Here is an 18,700-nt window from a genome sequence, read left to right as displayed (position 1 = left end):
GTTTGTTCATATAAAATAGACAAAAACATGCTCTGTCAAAAGTACTTACAGGGCTTAAAGAATTATTTCTATATGTTCATAGGGCCAGAAGTAAATTTTTCAAATTTTCCTCACCATCATCCTCATCTTATGCCTACAAGCATTTTCCAAACACCTTCTATAAGAGATAAATGGCTTGCTTCTCTAGGGAGGAAATAAAGAAAAGATGTTTTCATCATGGCCCCTGTCCTTGGGAATCCTAAAATGTTTTTGAGTTTTGTGCCAGAAAAAAAATGACAATCTTAAAACCAGTAAATTTTCAGGTATGTCTAGTGGAAAACACAGATAATGCTGCCTATCGATTAAGAACTAGATACAAAATAAGCCTTATGATTATGATAAAATATTGTTAAATGCCCAGTATTCCTGTTCCTTTCTATCTAGCTGATTGATATAGAAAAGAGGAAAAGTAACAGCAATATGTAAATGAAAAAGCATTGACACCATGGACAGCGTTCAATCTGATCTGCTGATACAGGATAGAGATAAAAAGGAGGAACAATAACAGGATAATCATACATGGTATTTGTGGCACAAATAAAAAAATAGGCATCATAATTAATAAATAAAATATGCATGTTAGTAAGTATATCATCATCTCATAGGAATATACTTTGAACTCCCTCAAAATGTATCCCTTAAAAGGTAAAATACCATAATTTTAATAATGAATTTTAATTATGGATCTACCATATATTGGTTGTACAATTTTAAAGATTACAATTTGATTACTTTAATTGCATCTCTCCCTGTTTTTTCATTTAGTTTATCATAAAATACAATGCTTCTCAGCATCAAATAATAAGATGGTATTTTTAGGGATTAACTACTTTTAAATTAAAACGTGCACTTGTTATCATAGTTCCTGACAGCATATAGGAGATTGAGGCTCTATCCACATGATAGGTAAAAGATCATTTCAGTGGGAAATAAGTTAGGCAAACTGATTTCACACAAATAAAATTGTTTTGATTAAACTTTTTACTTTTTAACAGGTTTCTTTGGTGTTATTAAAAACATTAGACTCTGTTTAGAAATCATCAAGAAAAGGTTTGACATTTCCCTGAGATAATGTAGATCATTTGTTTTCAATAAATAACACTATTTTGTCCTTAATTATTTGGATTGGTTATCTACATTAAATGAATTTACTTGTTATTTTTGTTTCCTATTTGTTCAATATTATTTTTGGTAATATGTATCAAGATAATCTGTATTCTTGAGCAAAACCAAAAACATTGAGCCCTAAAACAATTAAAAATAGGTTTAAAAAGAGTTTCAGCAGCAAAGTGAGTAGATGATACATACTGTACCCTCCAGCTAGTTTTTTCACTGTCTGTTTCCACTGTGACAGTGCGCTTAAGTTTCATCTAAAACATTTGTGTTTTGTCTATGGTCCATTGAGAAAATAAATCCTCCCAATAGTAAAGGGCACCCTGGTGTGATGCCATTGAGAGATGTGAACCATCATAATATGTATTTAATGATTTGCCATTACAAGGAGGAATCACAGCTACTTAAAGTGGCAACAGATAAATATATTCTAACGTGAGAAAAAAAATACACTTGACTGCTTATACCTGTCCTTAGGCTATGTTCTCCCCTTCAGTCCCAGAACATGAAGAATGCAAACAGCATTGCTCTTGAGGATCTTAGACATGAAAACCTACCAGGGAGACACTGTGGCTGAGCATCATAATATGTACTGCCAAAGCGGGTGAATTACAAAGCACGGCCCCATGTACAGGTGGCTTCATTCTAGCTGAGGGAACTAGGAGCATAGGTCGGATGAAAGGAAGAATACTTACAATTACACCCTAACAGCTGACAGAACTATGACTCAATGTATTTCTCAGGAACATGAAAACTAACTTTAACCATATAAATATACACCTGGAAGTGATGCATAAGCAGAATGAATGAACATCCTTGATGTTTATTAATACAAATACATACATACATCCTCTCAAGTTTCTTGAATGCTGCAAGGCACATTTTATGCATTTCAGTGGAGGTTAGAAGCCAATGTTCTGTCTGTGGCTGAGGAGTATCAAAATGGGGTTATCTTGAAAAGTTAGAGAACAGCAAATGGTTTTTCTGCCCTCTTGCCTTCAAAATTGGGTAGCACTAACACTGAAAAAAAAAAATCTAACCATGAATCCTCCAAGCTACAGCTCAGTTGATTTATCATTCTGAGTTCTGCATTGGTCTTCTAATGAACTCTTCATTCTTGAAAGCTAATCACTTTTTCTGGGGAGAAGAATTTATATACATTTTGTGTTCTTCAAGCTCCCATACCATCCTTCCCTGACATAGTATAAGCATTTCTATTTGATAAAATAGTGATGTCTTTACTTCTTCAACTCTTTTGAATCTATCTTCTTTACTAATCTTATCATTCAAGCCTTTTAAAGTCTCCAAATTTTCTTAATTCCTCATGCCCCAAACTATTACCAGCTTATAGGTTATAGTAATCATTCTTATTTGACCCATAACACATATATACTCTAGATATCACTATGTTTATAAAACATATACACACATATAGTCTCCCCATAACATAGTGAACATTCTGATTTTATCTATGGCCATTCTCATTAACTATATTCTATTTTAAAAATCAAGAAATTGTGAGACCAACATAGTTAATATTAGGAATTTATTTTCCTTGGTAAAGATAACCTTAATTAATATAAGCCATAAATATGTGTACATACCGATATTAAAAATATTTTCCCTAAGTGGAGGTACTCTGACACAAACTGTTAGTCACTGTTGAGCCACTGAAGTTGAAATGCCTTTCTGAACCACATGTTATAATTCTCAAACCTAAATATACCCCTAATTAAAACAAATCCTGCCATGAGTATGCAGATCAAAGGGAAAGTGCTCTTGATATATTGCTGTTCAATTTGGGCCTCCACCTCTTTTGCAGAAATCTCCCAGAGACACTGCAAAGCCATTAGTGTCTGCTACATGCTAAAGCTTCTAGTTTAACTCCAATAGCCTGTGTAAAACCCTAGATTATAAATCACTGTAGCGATCTATACCCAGGAAGCCATCTAGTCATTGTATTGTTTATAAGAAGAATTGAAGGGAGGCATACTAAACAACATTTTTAGGGTTAACTTATCAGAAAATTTAAAAGATATTTCCAAAACAATGAATGAAAAATTTCAGCACTTCTCTATTCAGCATGTAAAAAACTAGAGAGCGTTATTATATTCTTTTTAAATGAAGCCCACAAAGGTGCCTACCTTTTGTTATTGTCAGGCTCAATAAAAAACTGTATGAAAAGCACTTTGAAAAATCTGAACTATTTAAAAAATATATTATTACTATATTTTGGTTTAAATACTTCAAACCTAACTCTTTATGCCTTTATTTTCCTCTTTCTCTCCCTGAATTTGTGTCAATTTATTCTTAAAAGCGTGCATATACTATTGCTATTTGATCTCATTGTCATTTTTAATATTACCTTATATTGATATATATATCTTCTAGTGGATCCTACACTTGAATTTCAAAAATTGAGATCATTTAGGGTAATCTCTGAAGGACTGACACCTAGTGTCTTTGCCATTAAACTCCTGTATGCTTATTTTAAAGCTTATTTTAAAAAAGTGTTTGATAACAATAGGAAACTCTATGATTTCCTAAATTTGTTTTCCATGCAGCAAAATTTGGAACAGGTTAGCTTTTACATGAAAATTTGTCATCTTTTTTCTTCTCTTTTTGTTTTTTTTCTCTTCTTCTCTCCCTCAACTTGTAATTTCTTAATTCCTTCTTATTCTTCCCTCCCTCCATCTCTTTTCACTATTTATTCATCTGCCTTTTCTTGATCCTTTTTCTCTCTCATACCATTTCTCTTCTATTTGGATCATTAGAAGGTTGCTGTATTTTTTATACGGGCATGAACAAAGGCTATGTAAGAGTCCTCTTCATGAGAACTTTAACAAACATTAAAAAAAATCCCATGTAGTGTTCATGAGGGTATGTTGGATGTGTAAGTGAAGGTCAAAGTTAACATATTACCTTGGCCACTGAAATGCTGTAGGGGTCGGAGACAGATGGAAATATGAGGCACACAGACAAAGAAATAATTTTAATGTGGAACAGAAATTAAAGAGGCAAAAAGAAAAGAAGTGTACCTTATACTTAATTTGTGATGATTCATAACAACAGTAATAAAGCATTTCAACTGCAGACTTTTCAGTATATGCATATATTTTGTCTCAACAACTAGATGTAAACCAATGGAGAACAGGTTCCAAATATTAATTTTTTCAATATCCTTCAAAATATTTCACAGGTCTTCATATACAGTAGATCAGGCATCTAAAAGGGGTTTGCGTGAAATATATGTCATTCTGAAATTGATGACTACCCCCAAAATATTGACTAACAGTGCTTGATATTACTAGCTAAGGAGTTAAACAACCCATATAAATATGAATGCATACACAGATGCACACACACACAAAAATAAAATAAAATTACATGAAAACATGAAACTGGAGATACATACAAAAACACAAAAGAAAATTATATGGAAAAATACATGGAGTAATTAATCTGTAACCTTAGATAGTAGGTAATTTAAAAATGATCAAGACTTACTTTATTATTTTCCAGAATCTAAGTTTCCAGAATTGATAATAGTGAACAAACAATCTGTGAGTAGCTGTGCAATAAATACTTATAGAGAGATACTGGCTTATGTGTACTTGGATAGGTCATGGTATCTGACCTACACTCTGTGTCTCTGAAGTGACTGCTTATTTGGCTTCTCATCTGCCTCCTCTGCAAAGATGCTCTGCAAATAAATGAGGTAATGTTTGCAGCTTGGGAAAGAAACCCCATTGCATACTCTCAGATATTACTATTCCATACTCAAGCGTGGCATGTTATTGCCTCTGTTTTAAATTGAAATTGTACTGTTTGAGTTCTTGGGTTTGGACCAAAATCTGGGTCAACATAAAAGAATAATTATTTTTTTCATTTTAATTCTGAGGCTCTGTTCAGATCCCTTGCACGTGTAAGGCAAAACTGTGGAAAATAAACAAAGCACATAAATCAAGCTTTGGAAAAAGAAATATCCGGAAGGATTTTTTTTCAATGAAGAGCGTGAACATTTTATTTCTCTGCAGGAATATTTCGGTCCAGGAAGAAGGATAGTGCATGCAGTGTGAGTATGTGTGTGCGTATGTGTGTGCATGTGTGTGTATGTGTGTGTGTGCTGTGCGTGCGCGCCCGCGGAGAGAGGGGCGGGGGAGGCGGATGAGGAGGATGAGATCATAGTTTCAGGATCCTCAGGAAACCCTGGTACTGGCAGCAGCCAGCCTCTGCTGTGCCCACATGACCCACAACTCTGGCAGCGGACCCGGCACTTCCAACATTATTAAATAATAAGAAAGCGGCTCCTACTCCATGCCCAAACCTCCCTACAGACTAATGGACACCTTCTAAGAGTTTGGCGAGTCGGTGACTGAGGCGCGCGCCCATTCCAAGGTGTGTACTAGGCGTTTTCCTCCTTGACAGCCCCGGAGTGGGGGAGGGCGCGGGGGTAGAAGGGTCCCGGGCCGGGCGAGCCGTGGGCGCGGGGCTGGACAGCTGCGCGCTGCCCCCGGCCGCCCCGTGCCGCGGAGCGAGCCGCGAGGCGGGAGATGCACATGACGCGCAGCTCCAGCTACGCAGGGACCGCAGCCGCCCACGGCGCCGGGCGCGGACACGGGAGGCTCGGCTGCGGGAGCAAGGGCAGGCGCCGCGCACCGGGCAAAGTCAGGAGTGGAGGCGGACGGCGGGCGCCGGCGGGGGCAGGGGATTGCCCCAACGCCCACTCGCGGGGTTCCCACCTGTGCGCGGGCGCGGGCCGCCGCGAGCGCGAAGCATGTGCCTGGCGCCGCAGCCAGGACTGCGGCGCGGCGCCTCACCGGGCGGCGGGCGGCGCCTCGGGCCCGCGGGGCGGCGGTAGCGGCTGCGGCAGGATGGCCGGCGCGGGGGCGCGGGGCCGCGCAGGTAAATCTCTGCCGCCCGCGGAGGCCCGGCAGCGCCGCAGCCCCCGCTCTCGCCGCTGCGCCGCTCCCGGGCTGGCGGTAGCAGCCGGATCCGTCGCGTCGCGGGCTGAGTTGTTTTTGTTGTCATTGCTGCCCTCTGGGTCGTCCTGGCGGGCTGAGCTGGTGGGAGGTGGCGTGGTCACATCCATTAGGGATGACACTCACGTTGGGGAGCAGTCTGGGGAGGTATTGACCGGGAAATCCGCGGTGGGTGCCTCTCCAGCCAGCGGCGTCTGCGTGTGTTGCAATGCAATGCGGAGCCCCGGCGGACGGCTGAGTGGGAGTGGGCACCCCGTACTGGGGTCGCGGGGGGCATCTGGGGACTCAGGTGTCTTTGGCTTTTGTAGCCTGTTGCCCGCTTTGGAGTTTTCCCCTGGACAGAGGGCGGATGGGAGGTTGGTTCTGGTACCCAAAGTAAGAGGTGGAAAGGTGTCTGTCAAAAGACCAAAGCCAAGGAGAGCAGAGGGGTGGCGAAGGCGGTGCTTGGGCTCAAAGGTAACAGGGCTGGGACGTAGTAGTAAAACTTTCTCTTGGGCAGACTTGGGGTATGGCTTTGAGAAAATAAGCATAGAACTTAGAGGGGAAATATTAGATATACATTTGTAGTGAAGCTTACCACCATTAGATTGATTCTTGCTCTAAAAAAATTGGTCTTCTGAGTTGATGTTTATCTTCGAGTTTTCCTGCTTTCTGTTATGATCACTTGGTATTTAATGTGTGCTTGTGTTTCCTTTTGAATATAACAATAACCTATATTAACTACACAGAGTTATTAATTTCTTTTACACACACACACAAAAGAGCAAAACCTTATTTTGTTTCTTCCAAAGGTAGAAACTTTAGGGGGAAATAAAACAGCTCTCTACATATTCCACACAGTTTTGTATTCTTTAGTTTAATCTCTCCCTTAATTTATCTACCAACATAAAAGGTAGGTAATAATATTGTCTACATTTTACAGGTGAGGAAATCCACAGAGTGGTAAAATAACTCACCCAAGGTCTTATAGTTATGAAATATTAGAGCCAGTTGGACTTTTGGACCAGTTGGTTTGGGCCAACATATATACATATACATATGTACGTACACGCACACTCACACATACATACATATATTAGGAGCCCATTGTACCTAAAGTCTTCTATATTTAATGTATTGCTTACATCTCTGTACTAAGATGAACCTCTTAACTGTGTGCTACATGTTGGGAGCAACTAACTCTTTCTCTAATTTTTAATACTAGAATTATGGCAAATATCTTTTGAGTAGCTTCCTTTTGTTACAGTGAACCAAGTTTCCTAAAACAATTATAAGGGAGTATTTATAAGTAACGGTAAGATTTTCAACATTTAGGATTTACCAGGAAAGTAAATTGTTATAAAGCAGAAAGCAGAATTTGTTTGCGCTTTGCTCAAAGCATGGTCATTTATTTTCTTCAGAGTATCATCTCGCAGAATTTTTTTATCAAGCGTAATCATCTTTAATCCAGTCACTGACAAGAGGTCATGCAGTTTTAAAAGAAGAATTATGCATTTCTTTTTCAACTATCAGTAATTAAAAGCAGGCTATATTTTGAGGGTGTTTGTGTATGTCCTACCTTTTGGCCAATTGTATATATTTTATAAACAGTTGTGAAGCGATGAAGACTGAAATCAAATTTTCTCATTAGTTCTAAGTCAAAATACTTTTTAAGTCTTAACTTGTTTTTAATGAACCAGGGTGTTAAAAAAGGTTTCAGTGGGGGTAAACTCTAACTGCACATATCTAGAGAATTACCCTTCCTTTGAGCTTATCCGGGAGCTCTCATGATGTTCATTCTATTGGACAGATGTCTTTCTTCAGTCTTCATCTGTTATTTTTTCAAGTAATTTAATTGCTTCTTTACATAACAATATTCAGAATTATTTTGACATTCATAGATTTCCTCAATTCTTGTTTCTCGATTTAACTAATTCGATATACGTATTTCAAATCCACACTTAACCAAGATTATAAGTGAAAAGAGACTAGCATTCAACTGGAACTATATGGAAACATGATCTTGGATGTGAAAAAAAAATGTTTCTGCCCTTCATTGGTTAACCTCCTCCATGCCCCAAATTATGGTTACAGTGTTATTTTGGGATGCTGGAGCGCAGTGCTGTGGTCGGAAGAGTTGCATGCCATCAGACACAAGTGTTTTCGATATTGAAATTGAGATTGAATTTTCCAAGACTATTTATATAGAATGTTGATTGTCATTAGGGCATAAATCCTGTGATACAAACATATGTCCTTTCTTTACTGACTCAGATCTCTTCCAGTTTTCTAGTTTCTGTTACTTACTTGAGAAATAGTGTTACCTTGTTAGTTTTACCTCGTCTGGTAGAATTGACGTGACTTTTTCCTTTAAAGACCCACACCTCTAGTTTGGGGAGAATTGTACTGTCTCTGCCTCTTTATTTATTTATTTATTTATTTTAGTGAGAGGAGGTGAGGCAGAGACAGACTCACGCATGCTGCCCAACTGGGATCCACCTGGCAAGCCCACTGTGTGTGGGTGGATGGGGGTTCTCTGCCCATCTGGGGCCCTTGCTCCGTTGCCATTTTTTAGTGCCAGGGGCAGAGGCCATGGGGCCATACTCAGTGCTGGGGCCAACTCGCTCCAATGGAGCCATAGTTTCAGGAGGGGAGGAGAAGAAAGAGAGAGAGAGAGAAGCGAGAGGTGGAGGGCTAGAGAAGCAGATAGGTGCTTCTCCTGCGTGCCCTGACTGGGAATCAAACCCTGCTGATACTGTATTATCCAGCCAATCGGCTAGTGCCTGTCTCTGCCTCTTGAGAATCCCTCTGTTCCAGGTACTGGGTGGAGAACTGGAGATCAATGAAGAGTGGAAAGATGAGTGAGCCCTGTCAACAGAGTGGGTCAGACTTTAATAAAATAGTTATACAAATGAATCCTTACTTACAAATTGAGGTAAAGCCTCTGAAAGAAGAAATTGAATAAGAATGTGTGTTAAGGGATTCTGGACTAGGCAGGGAGTGCAAAACAGGATGCTCATAAATTACGTATTTATGGAGGAATGACGTGTGAGGAAGTGTTTACTCAGTTAAGTGGTCTTAAGTGTTTGCATGGATATTTTCTGAATCAGAGCCCTAGTTCTCATTCTACTTATCTCTGCACTTCTCTATGCATCAGAAGACATACTCTTCCCCCTCATTATCCACCTATGGACATGGGTAGGCTTACAAAATGACCAATACTCTTTAAAGCACATAGAGGATGTGCTGCCCTTAACTGGTTATCCTATTTGCTAAGTTATTTAAGTTTGAGGAAATATAGACCTTTTCTTTCTTTGCCTTCACAACCATTTTTAAATTTTAAAAAGTAGCTGTGGGTGTGTTAAAGTGGCATAATATTTCAAAATAGAAATGTAACTGATTCATCACACAGTATTTAATATATAATACTATGAAGTGCCCAAGGGGAAGGGAGGTGATATGAAGTGTTTAATATACTGGGGAAATGGGTATTAACAATGTAAAGCAAACAATATCTAAATTTATTGAATACTTATTGTGTGCTGGACATTATTTTATAGCTCCATATAAATTAACTTATGAATTCCTCACAATCACCTTTTGACGTCAGCATGTATTACTGCTACCTTCATTTTATAGAATGGAAAACTGAAGTACAAAGAGGACAATAATCATGACCACTGTCACAGAGGTGGAAATGAGCCCTAAACTCTAAATTTCTGATCCTGTAGTCCATAATGTGAACTATTGATGTATAATAATTGGTTCATAAATTTACTGGTGTATTAAATTTCCATCATTGTTGCAAATAATAACACTTCCTAATTTGACCTTTTGTTACTTTTTCCCTCATAAAAATCAGTCCAAAAAATAATATTCTCTATCAATGCTTTTTTACTTCATATTTTACAGGAAAAAAATATATAAAACAAGATGAGATATATGAATGCCTAGATAAAGACTGGTGACTGCTAGATGATGAGAGATGTCTCATTATATATTATATATTTTTAAAATTCAAAAATAGTAACTTGAGCTCCATTTGAAACTGTTGAAAAATTTTAACATCAATAATATGTACTCCAAATCACTAGAGATATAGTATATCTTTAACAGCTGGAAATTCTCTGACCTGTTAATAAAGTTAAGTATTTTAAGTCACCAATTTTACCTTTCCCCAAAATCTTTGTCCAGAGTCTGCACTGCAAGGAGGATATAAAGCACTAACACAAATGTATCTATTGAATTATCTTGGTTAAAAAAATTTTAAACCCTGTCAACTTTTACATTGATATTTTTTGACATATCTCATAGTAATTATGATTTAAAAAAGAATTTCAAATATTATCCAAACAATGTTAACCTAAGACATATGGCACATGTTGTTAGCAAAATGAAATACTGATTGGTTAAATGTGCTAATGCATATAAAGATGTTTTCACAGTGTCTGGAAATAAATGTTAGTCAATGTTATTTCTCCCTGAAAAAAGGATACTATGTAGTTGATATGATTAATGTTAAAGTTAACCATAAATCCCAATTCTTATGTAGTACACATATACAAATGTGCCAGTCTCTTCTTTGAAGCTGTTAGAAATACTTAAAACAGAGCATATATTTTCTATGACTCATGTATCCCTATTAAGAATGTGATACATCACTTCTCTGTATGCTCAGCTTCATACAAAGCTTTATATCCTAGAGTAACTAGCAAACTATTGCTCTAATTTATGCCATAAGGAAAGAAATGCAAGACTTGATTTTGCTTTTATTATGTGTATGTGTGTGCATGTGTTATCTAAATGGAGGATGCCATCAAATACATCAAAGAATAACTCATTAGAGTTTAGAATTTGATGTCATAGTACAGTGTTCTGTTCCAAAGAGTGTTCTGTCTTTAATTTAAACATAAAATATATTCATTAGTTATGATAGTTATGCAGTCATAACAACCAACTTTAAAATCTCAGTGACTGAAAAAAAAATACCCATAAAGGTTTATTACTTGCTAATGCTATGTGCCCATGTTGATCAGTAAAAGACTCTATTCTGTATCTTTCTTACTTGAAGATTCAGGCTGATAAAGCCCTTATCATCCAAAACATCCTCATCCTCTGTCAGGCACATAAGAGTATGGTGAATCAGTCACAATTTGTAAAGTCTTTTATTAGGAAGCAGTACTTACCATTTCCACTCATATTTTATTGGCCAAAGCAAGTTGTATTGGCCATTCATATTCATAAGTGCAACCCTATCATATACCCAGATAGAAGAAAATGGCAAGATTTGTGAACCAACCTAATAATTTATCATGTAAAGTTAGCCAATTTTCTTCAATAGTTTATCACTTAAAAATGATTTATAATTTTATGCAGAAGTGGAATTACCAACAACTGTGTTTAGAACTTCAGTATGGGAAGGTAGTTCCTGCATAAAATGACCAGCAAAGAAAGTAGATACTAAATTTGTAACATTGATGACATTCTTTTTTTTCAGTGAGGGTTGTATTTAGTCAAGGTATGATAACAGCTGTTTTATTTTGAGTGAATACATAAGGTAGCCTATTTGAGAGTGAGCATAAACCGAAAACACTGCCAAGACCTGCTTACAGCACTCAAGCTGTGTTTTTTTTAACAGATTTGATAATATCAACATGGTACAGAAAGCAAAACATCTAGGCATGTATCTTTTATTGTCACAGGCACCTGCAGGGAAAAAAATATATGTGCTATCATATATTACTGTAAAAAGTAATACAGATAAACATTCAGATCAAGTGTATGCTTGTTTTACATTGCTAAACATAATCTGAAAAGTTAGAATATATCCTATCCATATTTTTAAGTTAAACCTTTTATTTTGAGATAATGGTAGACTCGCATGCTATTGTAGGAAATTCTATAGAGTGATCCCATGGTCCCTTTTATGCAGTTTACCCCCATTAGGGGAAATGGCACCATCTTAAAAACTTAGCAGTAAAACATAGCAAACAATCCAATTAGAAAATGGGCAAATGACATGAAGAGATATTTCACCAAGGAAGCTAGACAAAGGCAAATAAGCACATGAAAAGATTTTTGACATTATTAAGAAAATAAAAATTAAAACCACAGTGAGTAGTATCACTACAAAACTATCAATATATTCATTACAAGTATATAGAAATTCATTGCTTTTTATATATTTATATGTATCCTGGAAATTTCCTCAATTTATTAGTCCTAAAAATTTTTTTCTGATTTTTTAGAATTCTTTATCTAGACCATCATGTCACTTGAAATAAGGACAGTTTTATTTCTTTATTTCTGATCTATACACCTTTTTTTTTCTTTTCTTGCCTTATTGGACTGGCTAGAATTTCCAGTACTGTTTTGAACAAGAGTAGTGAGAGCAGACATTCTTAACTTGTTGCTGAACTTCAGGGCAGAACATTTCATTTTTTACGATTAAATATAATTTCAGCTATCAATTTTTATCAAATTGAAGAATTTTGCATTTATTCTAGTTTTTCTGATTTTTTTATCATAAACAGTTACTCATTTTTGTCAAGTGCCTTTTTTCTCCAAGTGAACCAATTATTTAATTTTCTTTAGTCTGTTAATAGGGTAAAGTACATTGATTGATTTTTTACTAGAACCAACCTTGCATTCCTGCAAAATACTTTAATAGTTTTAAATGAGAAGAAGGGAGGTAATGAGACAGACTCCTGCATTCACCCCAACTGGATCCATCCAGCAACCCCTGTCTGGGGCTGATGCTCAAATCAACCGAGTTATGCTCAGCATCAATCGACCCAAAGTGGTTTGGGCTGATGCTCAAACCAATCAACCCACTGGGAGAGGGAGAGGGATAAAGGGGGGAGAAAAAGGGGGAGAGAAGTAGATGGTCACTTCTCATGTGTGCCCTGACTGGGAATTGAAACCAGGAATTCTGCATGGTGGTCCAATGCTCTAGCCACTGAGCAAACCAGCCAGGTTCTAATAAACCCCATTTAATTATTGTGTATAAATTCGTAGTGCACATTTCTATTTGCCAGTATGTTAAAAAATTTTCTATCTGTATTCATGAGAGATATTGGTCTGTAGTGTTCTTTTATTGGTACAGTCTTTATTAGTAGTATCAAAGTAATACTAGCTTCATAAAATTAATTGGGACATGTTCCCTCCTCTCTATTTTCTGAAAGAGATTGTATAGAATTGATCTTTATTCTCTAAATGTTTGGTAGAATTCTCCAGTGAAACTATCTGGGCGTCATTTTTGTTGTTGTCAAGAGCTCTATCTTCAGTACTTTCATTTGTTTGTCAGGGCTGCCATAACAAAATAAACTGAGTAGCTTAAACAGAAATATATTTTCTCACAGTTCTGGAGGCGTGGAAGTCCAATATTAAGATGTCAGCAAGTTTAGTTTCTTCTGAGACCTTTTTGTTTGTCATGCCAAGGACTGCCTTCTTACTGTGGCCTCACATGGTCTTTCCTCTGTGTGTACATCTGTGGTGTCTCCTTGTGTATTCAAATTTCCTTTCCTTATAAAGATAACCGTAGGATTGAATTAAGGTCCGTTCTGATTTTCACATTTTTAATTTAATCATAACTTTAATGGCCTTATCTTCAAATACGGTCATGTTTTGTACTGAGAGTTGGCCTTCAACATATGAATTGGGGCCCACAATAATTCTTTTAGTCTATTTAAATGATGTGTTTCATATTGTATGAGTTGTGATTATTTAAGTTTATTAAGAATTTGATTCTTTATCTAACTACTCCTACTTCTTTTATTATTATATTTATTTTTTCTCTTTTGATGTGCATGGTTTGTAATAGTATCTCTTGCTTCATTCTTTGTTTTTAAAATTGAATTTGTTATAGTGATACTAGTTAACATAATTATACAGATTTCAGGTCTCCAATTCCACAACATATCTCTGTACACCATGTTGTGCGTTCACCCCCGCCATGTCACATCTTCATCCATCACCATTTATTGCCTCTATACCCTCCTTTACCTCCCTGCCCTTTGTTTCATTCTTGGTGTTGGTAATTTATGTCTTCTTTCTTCTCTCAATTTTGCTAGAGGTATGTCAGTTTTATTGATCTTTATTGATTTTCTCCATCGTTTTTCTGTTTCACATTTCATTGATTTCTGCTCTTATTTTTCCCATTCTGCTTGCTTTTGGTTTATTTTTCTTGTCTTTCTCCATATTGTTGAGTGGGAGCTAAGGTTATTGGTTTTAGGTTTTCCTCTTTTTTGTTGTATGTATTTAGTACTATAAATCTCCCTCTCAGCACTGTCATAGCTATGTTGCAAACATTTTAATATGTTGTATTTTCATTTTAATTCAGTTCAAGTACTTTTAAAGTTTTCTTCTGAGATATTCTCTTTAACTCATGGATTATTTAGAAGTGTGTTATTTAGTTTCCAAATGTCTGAATATTTTCTTGTTTTTGTCAGAGAGCACACTATATGATTTTAATTTTTTTAAAATGTTTGAGGTTTATTTTGTGGCCTGAAATGTTTTCTATCTTGATGTATGTTCCATGAACACTTGAGAAATTTTGTATTTAGCTATTTTGGGGTAGAGTGCTAGAGTGTTACATAAATGCTTGTTAGATCTTATTGGTTAACTGTAGCTGATAAGTTCTTGTATATGTTTGCTAATTTTCTTTCTACTTGTCCTATAAATTGTTGAAAGTGTGTGAAACCTCTAATTATAACTGTAAATTTGTCTATTTTTCTTTTCACTTCTCTAAGTTAGACTTCACATATTCTGTAGCTCTGTGGTTATATACATACATGGTATTGCTATGTCTTCTTGGTATATCGACTCATCATTATATAATATTCCTGTCTATATCTAGTAATTTCATTTTCTCACATTCTACTATAACTGATATTAATATAAACACTCCTTTTTTATTTAATTGATGTTTACATGATATCTCTTTTTCCATTCTTTCACTTTCAGTCTGTCTATATTGTTATAGTTGATGAGTTCCTTGTACATAACATATAGTTGGATCTTTATATTTGCTGTAATTATTGATGCTAGGGCTTATGTCTGCCATCTTATTTTTTATTTTTTCTCTCTGTTTATTTTACTGTTTATATGTTTTTGTTCCTGTGGGGATTCTCTCCGCCTTCGTGTCAGTTGCATGAGCATTTATAGAATTCCATTATTTTTGTCTATAATGTTTTTAAGTGTACCTCTTTGTATAGATTTTTAGTGGCTTCTCTAAGCATGACATATACATATAATTTCTCATTGTTTACTATTCTTGTCAGTTTATCAATTCCAGAAAAGCATAGACACCTTACCTCTTTTTATGTCCTTTTATCCCCCTCCATTTATAGTATAAATGTCTTAAATATTTTTTCTACATACATTTAGAACCATGTTAGACAGTAGTATAATTTTTACTTCATCAGATATAATTTTGAAAGCTCAAGAGGAGAAAGTTTATTGTATTTATTTATTTATTGCTTACTATGTTTTATCTCCTTCCATGATCTTCCAACATTATTTCTCTATGGCTTCCTTTCTTTTTTTTTTTTTTATAATTTTATTTTTTTAACGGGGTGACATCAATAAATCAGGATACATATATTCAAAGATAACAAGTCCAGGATATCTTGTCGTTCAATTATGTTGCATACCCACCACCCAAAGTCAGATTGTCCTCCATCACCCTCTATCTTGTTCTCTCTGTGCCCCTCCCCCTCCCCCTTTCCCTCCCCCATTCCCCGCTCCCCCCCGTAACCACCACACTCTTATCAATGTCTCTTAGTTTCACTATTATGTCCCACCTACGTATGGAATAATACAGTTCCTGTTTTTTTCTGATTTACTTATTTCGCTTCGTATCATGTTATCAAGATCCCACCATTTTGCTGTAAATGTTCCGATGTCATCATTTCTTATGGCTGAGTAGTATTCCATAGTGTATATGTGTATGGCTTCCTTTCTTATTGGAGAACTTCCTATAGCGATTCTTTTAAATCAGACCCATCTGTTGATGTTAAAAACTTTGTTTTATCTGAGAAAGCCTTGAACTCTTTGATTCCTGAAGGATATATTAAATGGATATAGGATTCTAAGCTGACAGTTATTTTCGTTGAGCACCTGAAAAACATTGTGCCACTTTCTTCTAGCCTCCATGGTTTCTCAAGAGAAATCTACTGTCATTCTAATGGGTTTATCTCCTAAAAGTAAAGTGTCATTTCTCTCTCGCTCTTTTCCAGATTTTTTTCTTTAGTGGTTATAAATTTGACTATACTGTATATATACTTTGTCCATTTTCTCCTTCCAGGTCTCCAAGATATGAATGTTAGATCTTTTGTTATGATTGCACCATACCTTAGTTTCCTGTGGCTGCTATAACATAGCATCACAAACTTGGCGTCTTACCACAATACACGTTTACTCTCTTACAGTTCTGGAGCCCAGAAGTAAGAAATCGTTCTGCTTTAGCGGCTAGGGTTAAGTCAAGGTGTTGGCAATGCTCGGTCCTTCTGGAGGCTCTGGGAAACAATTTGTTTCTTTGCCTTTTCTGGCTTCAGGAGGCCACCTGTAATTCTTTGACTTGAAATTTCTTCCTTAAATTACCCCAATACCCATCATCAAGCCTGTCATTATCTTCTGTCATCACCTATCCTACTTCCTCTTTTGTAGTCAAATCTACCTCTGTCTCCTTCTTTTACAGATGCTGTGATTACATTTATGCCCCATCTGGATAATCTTTCTATCTCAAGATCTTTAATTTAATCACAATTACAAAATTTCTTTTGCCATATAAAGTAACATTTACAGTGTTTTCCAGAGATTAAGACCAATCTGAATATCTTTGGGAGCCACTATTCAGCTTTCCACATACAGTTTTCTGAGGCTCTGTGGTTATTGTTTTTAGTCTGTTTTCTCTGTTGTTCAAACTGGATAATTCCAATTATTCTATCATCCATCTTAGAAATTCCTCTGTCACTACCATTCTGTTATTGATCTCACCCACTGAAGTTCATATTTTCATTATTGATGTTTTAGTCCTAATATTTCCATTTAGTTCTTTCTAATGTGTTCTGTTTCTCAGCTGAAGCTTTCTACTTCTTTCATTTGTTTCAAGCATATTCATAATTGCTTAAGTATTTTTTGTTATGACTGCTGTAAAAGTTTTGTCTGATCATCTAACATTTCTGTTATCTCATTTTTGGTATCTTTTAATTGTCTTTTCTCATTCAGTGCGAGATTTTCCTGGGGTTCTGTGTCTGATGAATAATTTTCAGTTGAAACCTAAATATTTCCTTATTATGTTAAGAGACTCTGAATCTTATTTAAACCTTTTTTGGCAAATTCTACTAATATCACCCCAGTGGGCAAAATAAGCATGGTGATACCTCATCACTGCCAGGTAGGGGTGGGAGTGCAGATTTCCCACTCAGTCTCTCCTGTCACATCACTTAAGGGGGAGTCCACATTACTGTGGGACCAGGTGGGAATTCAGGCTCCTCACCTTGCCTACAGTGATCCTCCCAAGCTAGCAGCAGTAGGAGTGCCCCTTACCTCTTCCCCTCGTGACCTCCACTGGCACTCTGGGGTGGAAGGGCAAGTAGGAAGGTAGCCTGATTACGGCTGGGCTGTGATGACAGTCCTGATCCTCTGTTAGCCTCTTGTCACATCATCCCGTGCAAAGGGGGAAGGAAAACTCAGTACTCAGTACTGCCAGATGAGGGTGGACATTCAGGCTTCTCACATAATCTCCATTGACAACCTAGTGGGGTTGGGAATTGGGAACTCTCATTACCGCATTGTGCAAATGAAAGTCTCAGCTCCCTATGACATCACCTTGGTGGGGATGAGGGAAGTTGGGGCACCTATTTCAGCCTGGTGAGGGTGTAAGTATAAGGTCCCTACTCAGCCTTTGTTGGCATGGGTGTGGCAGAGACGCAATATGTATTTCCTGTTTTACTTGGCTGGAGTAGATCAGTTATTGTCTAAATGTCTTTTGGGGTTTTTGTAGTTGTGTTGTTGTTTTTTATGTTGCTTCCTTCCAGGTCCTTTGGCTAGAGAGAGCATGCTTTCATTGACCCTTAAAAAGAAATCTGGGACTATTGGCATTTCTGGGTTCCTGGTTTCTTTAGCTCCAAGTCTGAGCTATATGAGGCAAAACAAAAATTCAGGGAATTTACCACGCTGTCATTCCTTGCGCCCTGATGCACTCTAGTCGGTTTGCCTTCTGTCCAACTTTCAGAGTCTTTGTATGTTTATGTATAACATCCAGGGTTTTTAGTTGTACTTAGTAGTAGGAACAGGGAAATGTACTTCTACTCCATCTTCACAGAAGTCTAGTCCATGTTTTTTATTCAAATATAAACTGAAAAATATCACTCAACAATGATTCTCAAGGGTGTATCTCAGGGGATTACTGCTGATCTGTTTCAGAATAATAAACACGTTACCAGTCAGTGAGATGAGGGAGTCCTTTGACAATGATGCAGAAAGGATCACAGAACATTCCATCTGTGCCAAGGTTCAGAAACCACTTAGAGGTACTTTTACTCCTCTCAGTATTTCCTTCTCTTTTGAGAGGCTTATGCAGG

At 36.8% G+C, this 18,700-nt stretch overlaps 1 protein-coding gene across 1 annotated transcript in view; it reads left to right on the top strand.

Annotated features, from left to right (window-relative positions):
* The first annotated feature begins 5,360 nt into the window (after window positions 1-5,360).
* Window positions 5,361-18,700, top strand: part of DTNA (dystrobrevin alpha) — a 395,762-nt gene continuing 382,422 nt past the window's right edge. Inside the window, exon 1 of the mRNA XM_066246831.1 lies at window positions 5,361-5,550. The gene's annotated coding sequence lies outside the window, so the exon portion shown is untranslated. The remainder of the gene's footprint in view (window positions 5,551-18,700) is intronic.

This window comes from Saccopteryx bilineata, chromosome 11 (assembly GCF_036850765.1).
Source record: "Saccopteryx bilineata isolate mSacBil1 chromosome 11, mSacBil1_pri_phased_curated, whole genome shotgun sequence".
Lineage (NCBI taxonomy): Eukaryota > Metazoa > Chordata > Mammalia > Chiroptera > Emballonuridae > Saccopteryx > Saccopteryx bilineata.
This window is presented reverse-complemented; position numbering and strand designations above follow the sequence as displayed.